This window comes from Miscanthus floridulus, chromosome 12 (genome assembly GCF_019320115.1).
Source record: "Miscanthus floridulus cultivar M001 chromosome 12, ASM1932011v1, whole genome shotgun sequence".
NCBI lineage: Eukaryota > Viridiplantae > Streptophyta > Magnoliopsida > Poales > Poaceae > Miscanthus > Miscanthus floridulus.
The window spans coordinates 67,876,669-67,889,057 of NC_089591.1; positions in this window are offsets into that span (position 1 = coordinate 67,876,669).

Here is a 12,389-nt window from a genome sequence, read left to right on the forward strand (position 1 = left end):
GTTGGTCGGACTCTTTCATCATGATTTGGTGGTAGCCGGAGTATGCGTCAAGGAAGCTGAGGGTTTTGCACCCTAAGGTAGAGTCGACTATTTGGTCTATGCGTGGTAAAGAAAATGGGTCCTTTGGGCACGCCTTGTTGAGACCCATGTAGTTGACACACATCCTCCATTTCCCGCTCTTTTTTCGTACAAGAACAAGATTTGCTAACCACTCTGGGTGGTGTACTTCTCCGATGAATCTGGTGGCCAGCAGTTTTGCTATCTCTTCACCGATGGCCCTGTGCTTTTCCTCATCAAAGCGGCACAGGCGTTGCTTCATCAGCTTGGAGTCTAGGTGGATTTTCAAGGTATGCTTGGCGACCTCCCTCGGGATGCCTGGCATATCCAAGGGCTTCCATGCAAAGATGTCTTTGTTGTTGATGAGGAAGTCGACGAGCGTGCTTTCCTATTTAGAGGAGAGCATGGTACCAATGCATATCGTTTTACCCTCAGAGCTATAGGGGTCTACGAGGACCTCCTTGGAGCCCTCTACCGATTCGAATGACCCGGTTGATTTCTTCGCGTCGGGCGCTTCTTCAATGACCTCTTCCTTGAGGGCGACGAGTTCCCCGGAGGCGACGATTGTTGTGGCATGGCCGTAGCACTCGATCTCGCACTCGTAGGCCCATTGGAAGGAGGTGCCGACGGTGATGACCCCATGTGGGCCTGGCATCTTCAGCTTGAGGTATGTGTAGTTGGGGATGGCCATGAACTTCGCATAGCATGGACGTCCCAGGATGGCGTGGAAGGTTCTAGGGAACCCTACTACCTCAAAGGTGAGGGTCTCAGTCCTGTAATTGAACTAATCCCCAAAGGTAACGGGTAGATCGATCTATCTAAGTGGCATGGCCTGCTTTCAAGGGACGACACCGTTGAAAGGCGCTCGGACTGGGCGGAGGTGCGTTCGGTTGACGCCCATTACGTCGAGCATCTTCACGTACACGATGTCGAGGCCGCTGCCTCCGTCCATGAGAACTTTGGTGAGGCGCTTTGGGCCAGCGATCGGGTCGACAACAAGCGGATACCTTCCCGGGTGTGAGATGGCATCCGGATGGTCGGTCCGATCGAACGTTATGGCAGACTCCGACCACCGAAGAAAAAGAGATGTCGCCGGTTGGGCCGTGTAGACTTGGCGGCGTGCGACCTTCTGACGACATTTGGAGTCATAGGCTGTTGATCCTCCAAAGATCATGAGGTAGCTATCCGGCGTTGGAAAGCCATCGTCCTTCTCCTCGGCGTCATCGACAGTGGGGCCAGGTTCCTTCCCCTACTCCCCCTTATTGGCGCTTTCGGCCAAGAATTTCCGCATGAGGCCACAGTCCTTGAGCAGGTGTTTTATGGGAAAGGCGTGGTTCGGGCATGGCCCTTTGAGCATTTTTTTGAAGTGATTCGAAGTGCCCTCCGTAGGCTTCCAACCACCCTTGCGGCCGGCAGCGGCCACGAGCGAGTCATCGTGTCGTTGCTTCTTATTCTTTCTTTTGGCAGAACGGTTGGAGGCGCCTTCACCGGTGCCCTCATCCCACCTTGCCTTGCCATTGGAACAGTCGAAGATTGCTCCGACCACCTCTTCTCCTGAGGCGTGGCTAGTTGCGATGTCCAGGAGCTCCTTGGTGGTCCACGGGCCCTTGCGTCCTAGATTGTGAACTAAAGACTCGCAGGTTGTCCCAGACAGGAAGGCTCCTATCATGTCGGCGTCGGTGACGTTAGGGAGCTCATTGCACTATCAGGAGAAGCGTCGGATGTACCCGTGGAGGGTTTCACCGGCCTTCTGGCGATAGTTCTTGAGGTCCTAGGGGTTCCCAGGACATTTGTACGTGCCCTGGAAGTTCCCCACAAAGATCTCCCTTAGGTTCGCCCAACCCTAAATGGCGTCGGATGGAAGGTGCTCCAACCACGCTTGTGCCGAATCGGCGAGGAACAGTGGAAGGTTGCGGATAATGAAGTTGTCATTATCTGCACCACCGGCTTGACAGGCAAGCCGATAGTCTTCAAGCCAAAGTCTAGGGTTTGTCTCCTCGGAGTACTTAGGGATGTTGCTAGGTGGTCGATACCTTGGTGGGAACGTAGCATTGAGGATGTGCCGGCCGAAGGCCTAAGGGCCTGGCAGGCCAGGGCTCGATCTCTGGTCCTTGCCGCTATCATAGTGTCCACCGCATCGAGGATGATAGCCGTGGTGGGGTCCTTCCCTCGGGTCACCATAGGTGCACCTACGGGCGTCGATGGTGCTGCGTGCATCTCGGTTGTGGCCGAGACGTTGATGTAATGGGATTGCAGCGCGCTGCCCGTTGCCTTGCAGCGCTTGGTGGACCAATGCGTCCCTGGCGGGGCGCACCGAGGGGGTACACTGGCTGGCGTCAGGCTCATGTCGCTGAGACATCGAGCTCTCCGCCTGCTGTGCTGCCACATGCTCAAGTAGCGTGCGAATCTCATAGTGGACCCGGCGATGTTCATCGTTGATGATGATCCTTCGGTTCCCGTCGCGGGCCACGGCGCGTGTGTGCCCTCCATCTCCGCGGTGCCTGATCTCCTCATCGATCCTCTCGTACTCCCAAACAAACTAATGTCCAGCTTCGTCTATTTCCCGCTTTTGGGCTTTCAGCTGCTCCACCCCTACGTGAGGTGGGGCCACTACTTCCCCTTCAGCTCCGTCGCCGAGGTTGCCTACCGGGGTGACCTCCTCCTCGGAGGCGCTTTCAACGTGTTCCTTAGAGGTTTCCGCCATGAAGCATTCCCAGAAGGGATGATGGATCCCCCTACCGAAGTCAGAACCAGAGTCCGACCCTAGGCCTTCCGCGAGGAGGCCATGGAGGGATTCTGTGATGCTTTCGATCATCCCCATGAACTCGTTGTTCGTGGGAAATAGGATCGTGCGCTGGGCCACAAGGTGGCTTACGGTCGCCGCGGCATTGCGGAGACCGAACGAAAATGCCATCGAGGCGTGTCGTGTGGAGCGTTTCGGAGAGAGGGTGATGCGGTGCAGGGCCTCCCTAGACGGCTGGGGTCCAAGGGAGATGCCGGGCTGACCCTCAAGCCTCTGGTAGCTGAAGTTGGCGGAGGAGAGAGACTAGACGGCCACGTGGGCAAGCGCCAACTCTCCTCCCAATGTGACAATGAAGTCTAGGTCACCGAAACGCACGTGTGTGTGCCCGGGACCCAGCTGATTGCAGTGGTTAGCCATCCGAGGCCTGATTTGGAACACGCAAAGACCCCTACCTGGCGCACCAACTGTCGGTGTTTCGAACAAACACCGGCTAGTAAATTTATGATTATTGCACGTTAGGCCCGGATGGTGCACTAAAGGACACGAGGTTTATACTGATTCGGGCTGAACATCCCTACGTCCAGTTTGTTGCTGTTGCTCGTGTTATTAATACCAAAAATGGTTCGTAGTACGGGGTACAAACAGTCAAGAGAGAGACGAGTCCCAAGTCTCTGATGGAATGATCGAAAAGGTCACCGAGAGCTTGGTCGCTGGTCAGCTGTGTGTGAAGCGTTGTGTGTTCAACTTATCTATCAAGAGTCGATCCCTTTAGTGGGGGGGCCTGCCCTCCCTTTTATAGACCAAGGGAGGAGCAGGGGTTACAGATGGGAGAAAGGAGAAAACCCAGAGGCCAAGATGCCTCGCCGAAGGTGTTGAGCCCTCCTTTTCCGCTGAGCCAGCCTTACTGACACGGCTAGACGGTGTCAGGGATTGGCACGTTCACCGAGTGCCCGTGTCCTGGCGACGCCATGCCCTTACCGGATTAGCAAGTGGCCACATCCCGTCCCACCCCTCCGGGCGGCGTGTCGGACAAGGGTGTTGACCTGTGGCCCTGTGGAGAGCGGGCGACGCGGTAACAATACGTCCGTCACTGTAAATGGCGCGAGTCTCTTCCTGGACCATAGTGGTTGCTGTATGCCGATGTTAGTATCTGCGCTCGAGGACTGGTGGCGGCGCCTACAACACTGTGGGACAAAAGTCGGCGCCTACAATACTATTCGAGTACTGTTAGGTCGGATAGGGCTTAATTAGCGCCCGTCCCATCGTATCCTGACGGTACCTTCCCGCAGGCGTACAGGGCATGGTCCTTGGTATGGCGGTTGACTCGAATGTCCTGTCGTATCCTGTGCTTGTCAGCATGAAGGAGCAGGGTGCAGTCATTGGGTGATGCAGAGCCAGCCCTTAGCCGTCGGACGAGACGGAGCCTGTCCCCGGTCGCCGGGCGAGACGGAGCCAGCCCTCGGGGGTCGGACGAAGCGGAGCCAGCCCTCGGGGGTCAGGCGAGGCGGAGCCAGCCCTTGGGGGTCGGACGAGGCGGAACCAATCTTCCGTCGTTCGGGCAAGAAGCGTAGTAGCATTCTTGTCTGACCGGAAACATTAATGTTCGATGGTTATTAGTCCCACCTCATTGGGTACCCCGGTATTAGGTCTCCGACACCTGTATTTGGAGACACATGGAGAATCATGAGACATCCATATATAAGAGCTCAGCCTCGTGCTCCAATTAATGCTAGCAAACACTTATGCTTTTTGCTTAATAAATAATTAAGCTAGTTACTGTTCCTAGGAGATACTCTGCAGTCCTGCTGCAGCATGTTTCAAGCTAGCCAGGCGTCCAACGCCTCGTCAAGCAGCTTCGCGCACATGTACACGAGCTCTTATGTTCAGGTCCACGGTGGCAGTAAAACAATGAAACTACTACCTGTGTTGTATCTTGTACATGAGCTAATACAACTCTAATTCGCATACAAAACTGTCGTACCGCGCGCGCAAGCGTATCATTGGCCCCGTTCGCTTCTCTATAGGCTCTGTTCGCTTTGCTGAAAAAATAAACCAAAACACTGTTCCGATTGATTCGTTGTGAGAGAAAAATAATGTTCTGGCTGAAAAAAGAAACTGAAAAGCACGGATTATAAGAGAAGCGAACAGTGCCATAATCTGTATTTTTCAGCTTATTTTTTTAGCTAGAACAATATTTTTCTCTCACGACAAATCAGTCGTAACAGTATTTCCGCTCGTTATTTCATCCAAGCCAACGGCCCAAGCCGCTCCGCTCCGATCCGATCCTCTGATGATCAGGCGATCCATGGGTTCAGGCCACGACGACACGCTTAACAGCGCAGGCAGCACTGCCGCACAGTGCGTTGCGTACTCCTAGCGCTGCAGCCCATGCCCACCTCCACCCGGCCTGCGGGGTTAATTGGTGCATGTGAGATGGAAGCATCCAACCACGTCCCAACAAAGGTGCATTAAGGCCCTGGTCAACCCAGGCAGTGCAACGCACTGGTAGCTAGTAGGAAGGAGTACATGCTACATGAGACCATGCCATGCACCAAAGCAAAAGCTAGTGTGTGTATGCATGTGTAGTTTGAAGGGGCCGGAGAGAGAGAGCGAGGGGAGGAGAATGGCTAGCTGTGCTTGTTCTGGCACATCTGACGGCTCTGTGTGGCATGCCATGGCATCCGAGATGGAATCAGGAGGAGGCGTGTCCGGGCCGGGCCCAAGAAACAACAAAGCTGGGCACTACTGGGCGGTGCATGCATGCAGATGCTGAGGCAGCTGCGGCCGGCGCCCGGCAGGACAAGCGCCGGGACGGGGTGGGAAAACCCTGCCCGTTTCGGACACGCGCGCGCGGGCCCTTCCGCGGCGGCAATGCGCCATCTCCGTATCCTTTCCCACTGCACTGCGCTGCGCTGCACTGCACACGCAAACACTGCTCACCCCTGATGAGACCGTTGAGCTCGCCCCCGTTACGTCGCTTTCGCAAGCACGCCACGCCTCGGCCCATGTGCACCTGGACCGGTCCAGGTCCAAGCGCCCGCCGTTGGAACGGAAGTGGACCGATCGATCCGCCCAGCGCTTTTGCAACTGTACTGTACGTCTATGTACTGTGCACGAGTCGATAGCGTTCCGCACTTCCGCTCCGCCCCGTGCCGTGCCAATGGCACGCATGGGGGACCGCGTGGGCGTGGGCGACGACGACGGGAGCGGGGGCCGGGGTTCCGCCGGTTCCACAGATCGGGCTAGCGCGCCCGCATGAGCCGCCCGCCGCGCTGTGGAAGCCGGTGGACCGGACGCCCGGATGGCCATCGAGTCATCGACTGAATTGTCGTGTCACACACGGCGCGATAGGAGATCGACCCATGGTGTGCAACTGCGCACCTTCTAACCATGCCATCCGGCTGCGCCCTCCTGCCGAGGAGAAAGCCCGAGATAGAATGGCGGCAATGCAAAGCACACCTCGTTTCAAAAAAAAAAAAAAAAACAGCGTGTTACTACTTGAATCGAATCGCATCTCGTTCGACGCGTGTCGCGCCAAGCAGCGACGGAGCTCAGATGCCGTTTGGTACAACTCCAACACCATCTCCTGGAGCTGTTTTATACTAACATGGTAAAATAAAACAACTGCATTCAAGGAGCTCCTCGTAACCTGCTCTGGTAAAGTATTGGTAAGAGTAGAGATAAAAATAGTAGTTTTATCCGGTTCCACCTCATTCTAGTGGGCCACGACGGGGTAAAGCCCTGATTTGTCTCCACACGGACAAGAAGAGGTCCACCGGAAGCACCAGACGTGGTCGCCAAGGCACGCGCAGGGCCATGCACGGGGTGCTGCCATCGGGGACGCGCAACGTGTCTGCCGCCGCCGGGGCACGGAGAACAAAATAAGAAAAACTCAGCAGAAGGATATTATGGTCTTTTCATTGTTTTTGCACACCATGAGTGTTGTAGATTTTATCCTCGACAAGTATATCAGTGTTTTGTGCATAGAAGATTAGAGGGGTAGCACACGGGACACGGATGTATACTAGTTTGGATACATGGTACCCTGCGTCTAGTGGAGAATCGAGCACTTATTCCATATGTTGTGTAGTTTATAGGGGTGTTGATGAGTTTGTCTACATGTCTAGCTACAGATGTGTATGGGATATGATTGACGTACGGATCAGGGGCTCCCTACCCCACCTTATATAGTCTGGGGTAGGGTTACAGATAGAGATATGATCGGTTTACAGGTTGGTTTTCTAGTTTGTAAAAGGAAATTTAGTTGGACATAGTTGGTTTCTAAGTGCATCTTGATATGCCTGTCCACCAAGTAGGTGAGGTACCCCGTCTGGTTTAGCCCTCTCATTTGGCATGTTTGGCCCGTCCGCCCTAGTTGGGTTGTTTTCCATGTGACGTGGGTATCTGGGTACCAATATATATGCCAACAATCAGGAGCTCGGCTCCACCGATACATCTGCTCATGGAGACGAAGCTTAAAAAACAGCTCCAGTGGTAAAGTGGAGTTGTGCCAAACGGTGCCTTAGTGAGGTCGAAGACATCCTGACCAACACACACCTCATAAACAATGCATATTCCCACCACAACCCTTTCATCACCAATGATGAATGCCTCTCAATTGCATTGCTCTGCAAAGCTCTTAACTCTTGTAACCAACAAGATACTTCGGCGAAATTCATTTGATCCAGTCGTGCTCCCCCTCGTGTACAATTCTTTGTCTGGTTGCTCCTCCACGATCACCTCCAAGCAAAGCTAACCTAAAGAAAGAAGTGAAACCTTGAAGATGACAAGTGCGAGATTTGTTCGTCAGCTAAAACACAATTATACCCACACCATACACTACGTCATAATACTCTATCATTGTCGGTTCAAAATACCCATCACTGCTAGATTTTGAACCGGTACAACCATAATGGCAGTGATGAGGGTAAGCTATCACTGTCGGTTCCTACAAACCGGTAGTGTTCTTCAACTTCACTGCTGGTTCTTTACACAACCGGCAGTGTTCATTTCCACCAACACTACCGGTTCATAAGACCACCTGGTAGAGCTTAGTTCCAACAACACTGTCGGTTTGTGTTTCAACCGACAGCGTTGTAGTAAGAATCACTATCGGTTTGTGACAAGAACCGGCAGTGATGGCTAAGCCAACGCTGCCGGTTTGTGGCTCGAGCCAGCAGTGCCATCACTGCCGGTTTTGTTGCTAACCGATGGTGATGTTTACGACAACACTGCCAGTTTTCTGATAACCGACAGTGTGTCACGTTCGTAATTTATTGTTTTATAATTGATTTTAATTTATATTTTTTCGTAGAATCGGGTTTCGCTTTATATACGCTACGTAGACGACATATACATCAATATTAAACATTACAAATGTTACGGTTACAATTCAAATGTTCTTATCCACATCTCAATCCCTCAAAATAAAAAAGAAATGTTTTTGGACTTCACACATGCTTCTCGGACATCTTACAATAATCTAGCGAGCCGCTCTGGGCCATACTGGTCCTTGTACTTTACGGATTGTGCAATGGAAAATACTCCATCTTTTTCCAATATCTCGGCTAAGATGAATTTTGTCAGCTCCGATTGCAGTGCGGTGATCTCCATGTCTAACAGTCTTTCGTGGTTATATTTCTTGCGCTGTCGTTCAAAAAAGATGATATCCAAATAGGAACAGTAAATCATTTTGTTGAATCATTAACAGACATAAATAAAATGAGGATTATACACATCAACTTATCGGCTTCTTCCGATTTCTCGCCGATGTAGCGAAGCATTGCACACATTACATAAAACCCGCATTTATTGTTTCCTGCCGGCTGTGATAGGTACTTCTCCTCTATTTCGACAACCTTGAATGGGACCAACTTCCAACCGATATGTCTTCTTCCGACACTGAGCAACATTAAAAGGAGAAACATTACAAAGCGGTATGTGTGATTAGAAAATAATATGTTATTAGGATCGCTTACTAATTCATCCAGATGATGAAATAGTTTTTTCTTTGAGTCCCACACCTTGATCAGATTTTTGGCAAGATTAACACAAATGAAGATGAAATGGTTGATGTAATCATAGAATCCTAATTATCGAATAATCTTAACGAAAAAGAAGAATAAAATTAAAAGCCGAGAACACATACTCACAGTTGTAGGCTGAAAGTATGTGGGTTTTGTTCTTCATCATGAATTCGTAGAAAACAGTAATCAATCTCTGTTTCAGGTCTTCCACGTCACATCCATGGAGGCCTAGACATGTCCTCTCATTGACTCGCAAGGGGTCCAAGAAGCCTATGTAATCCCATTTGCTTTTTAGAATGCAAAATTTTGCTATACACCTACATAAAAATCATGGAAAGTGCTCAAAAGTTAATAATTTGTGTCTTGAGAGAGTAGTTAATTGTAATATCATACGTGTAGGGTACTTACATAGTCCACAGCATCAACATTTAAACATCAAGAGAGTGTTTCTGGTATAGCTGGAACAAGCACTCCCACTCGACATCGAACTTCTCTCCTTTAGGATAATAGAAAATATGTGGCGAACAGATAATAACCTCAAAACCAAAGTCGTCCGTCTCTGTTGCTTGAGCCATGTAACATTCATGTAACTGGCGCATATATGTTGTCAAATTTTTATACTCATGATCGAGAACCAAAAGATTGCCCCTTTCATACTTCATTGCCGGTGTTGTCGTCCCTTGTACATCATAATAGATGGTCGCGGCCTCTTCCATGGTTAATCCTAGGTTGTCTTCGACGTACTTCTGTATGTTCCTTAAATCTTTATTATGTATTTCTTTGTCTCTTGTTGTAGCATATTTATTCTGTGTTTGCCTTTTGAATTCGGACTTCAACAAAAACGAAGGCAGTGAGGCACAGAGATTGAAGAAACTAACACAATCTTCCTTTGAGATGTGTGCTATAAATTTTTCTTTCATCAAGGTGGCAACGCTGTCACTGAATGACCTTTTTCTTTTCCGTTCGTCCACTTTGGGAGCATAGCGACCAAATCTAAGGATATTTTCTGCGACTGCGAGGATGTCCTTGATCTTGTTTTGGGCTGAGGTGGAGGAGGAGGAGGAGGATGATGACGAGAATTCTATTTTCCCGACGCTGATGAAGATAGAGGAGGAGGGGGGAGGAGTCTCTTTTCTCGGGGCTGATGAAGATAGAGTCAGACGAGGAGGAATAGAAGGAGACCACTATCTTCTTAGGGGTGATGGCTCCATATGAGGAGGGGAGTGATCTCTGTTGGGAGATGGTGAGTGATCATCGTGGGTGGGCGAAGACTTGCAGTCATCCTCATCATCAGAGGACAATTGATGGTCAAGCTTAATGAAGCGCTTGCGCCAGGCCACTTGAGAGCTCTTGTTTTAACCAAGTTTTGGCCTGTCTTCCGCTATGGGGTACTCAATGGGTATCTTATTAAACTTCTTATCAAGTATTCTGTCAATGGTGATGCGAGCGTACCCTTGTGGAATTAGGCGACCATTAATTGTCCCATCTCCCGTAGTCCAGGCCTGGCCAAGTGCCACCTTGTCCTTTGTCCATTCCTGACAGATATACAACTTGACATTGACAAGTTTAGTGATGTCATCCACCGGATGAGGCACATTCGCCTCTTCTTCATTGAGTGGGGTCGATCCGCAGCTGCTGCGACCCCTAAACTATGGGCTAAAGGCAGTAGGAGTAGGGTTTTGTGGTACTCCTGACTCCTTAGACAGCAAAACTTGCTCGACTCGTGCTTCAACAGTCGCCTCAAATACTCTGCCTCCTGTTCCGCTCTACCCCTCGAGCGGCTCTGGTAAGTGTTAGATTCTTGAGGGAATGCTAGTTTCCAAGGAACAACATCGGTTCCTCTAGTGCGACCAGGGTGCTCCTTGATTCCGAGTGCTTGGGTGAGCACGTCTTTCTCCCTATTAGAAGTGTGAGTCCCTTGCCTCACCTCCTCAGTTACCTAGGAGATCCTCTGGATGAGTTCGCTCATGGGTTCCTTTGTGGAGCTAAAGCTCCCATCCTCGGCATGCCGTACATTCCTCCCCATACAGTATAATACCGATTTGGGCTCCCAATCGGCTGTCTCAACCTAAACACCTTCCTCAGCAAGGTGATCCATCTTTTGAAGTTCTGCTTCAAATTCTGGCATTTTTTTATGTAGCCACGAGAGCCGAGATGATGAGGATTTATCACTTTCTGCGAGTTCTCCTTATTCTTCCTGCTCGGTGCTAAGTACTCCTTGGATAACCTGTATTCCTTGAAATCCTACTAGAAGTCCTTCGGCTTGCTAAACTGTCCACCATCGAAATCTGGCTCTTTATTTTAGAGGACAAAATTCTTGTACAATGTCCCCTTGAAATTCTTGAAGCATGTCCCCATGATTTCTTTTGCTTTTTTTCTTGACTAACTCCCTGTCATACTCGGTTGGGAAAGTGAAATACTCTGGGATCTTGACATCCCATATGTAATCCTTCTCACTTTCGAAAACCCTCCATGGGTCATTATCTTTCCCAATCCACTTTCTGTACCTAATCGGGATGAAGTCCCTAACAAGTAACTCGAGGATAGTCTTGTATTTGGTCAAAGCTATAGACGGTGAGAGTGGATCCCCGAATTCATCGAACTCAGTAATGTGCCAGTGTGCATTCCTAACAACAGGAATCTTTGACACTCCTTGCTTGGATCTAGCCTTCTTACTACCCGAACCCTCTGGCTCCTCGGTCGGCGGAGGCTCCTGCTAGAGACACCAAGTAAGCTATGACCCTCTCAATTGATTAGCGTGTGTGGCTACATAGTCACATGATACCAAAGTTACCTAGCCATCTTGGTCATTTTGACCCAGATCGAGTAGGTCGGATGGGGTCCATGGCTGCTCGTTCTCACCGACCTGATTGACACCATCACCATTTGTCAGATCATATGGCTCTCCTGTCCTAGCGACAGCCGCTTCTTGTTGCCGATCTGTTCTTCGACGATGGGGTAATAGGCGACGATGAGTCATGGCTGTGACACGATCGTGGTTAGTTTTGGCCGTGGACAACTACTAATAGCATATGTTCATATATATATATATATATATATATATATATATATATATATATATATGCAAAGTCTAATAATAAGTCCACATACAACAAAGTCAAATAATAGCATATGTTCACCTAGAATAAATTCATTGTTTGATTGACCACATACAACAAAGTCCACGTACTGTTCTATGAAACTAAGCCTACATCAACTTCCAAATAAGAAAAGCGATGACCATAGCCATAAATAAAAGCATGACATCTTTCCAAGACCAAGGAGCATTTCTCCTAATCTTCACATCTCCGACGGGTGGCTTCTCTTCGATCTCCAGTGCCAGCGGATGGCCATGGTTTGCATTTATTGGACCATAGTAGGCCGGTTGCCCATGGTTTGCAAGGTAGGTCGGATGACTATAGTAGGCCCTCAAAGCTTTAGCTTCTGTGTTGTATTTTTTGTGTAAATTACCAGGGTAACGATTGACTTGAGCATAGCAATCTTCCCAGGTTCGATAAATCCCAGGCATGTGACCAGCATGCACTACATACCATACCATGGTT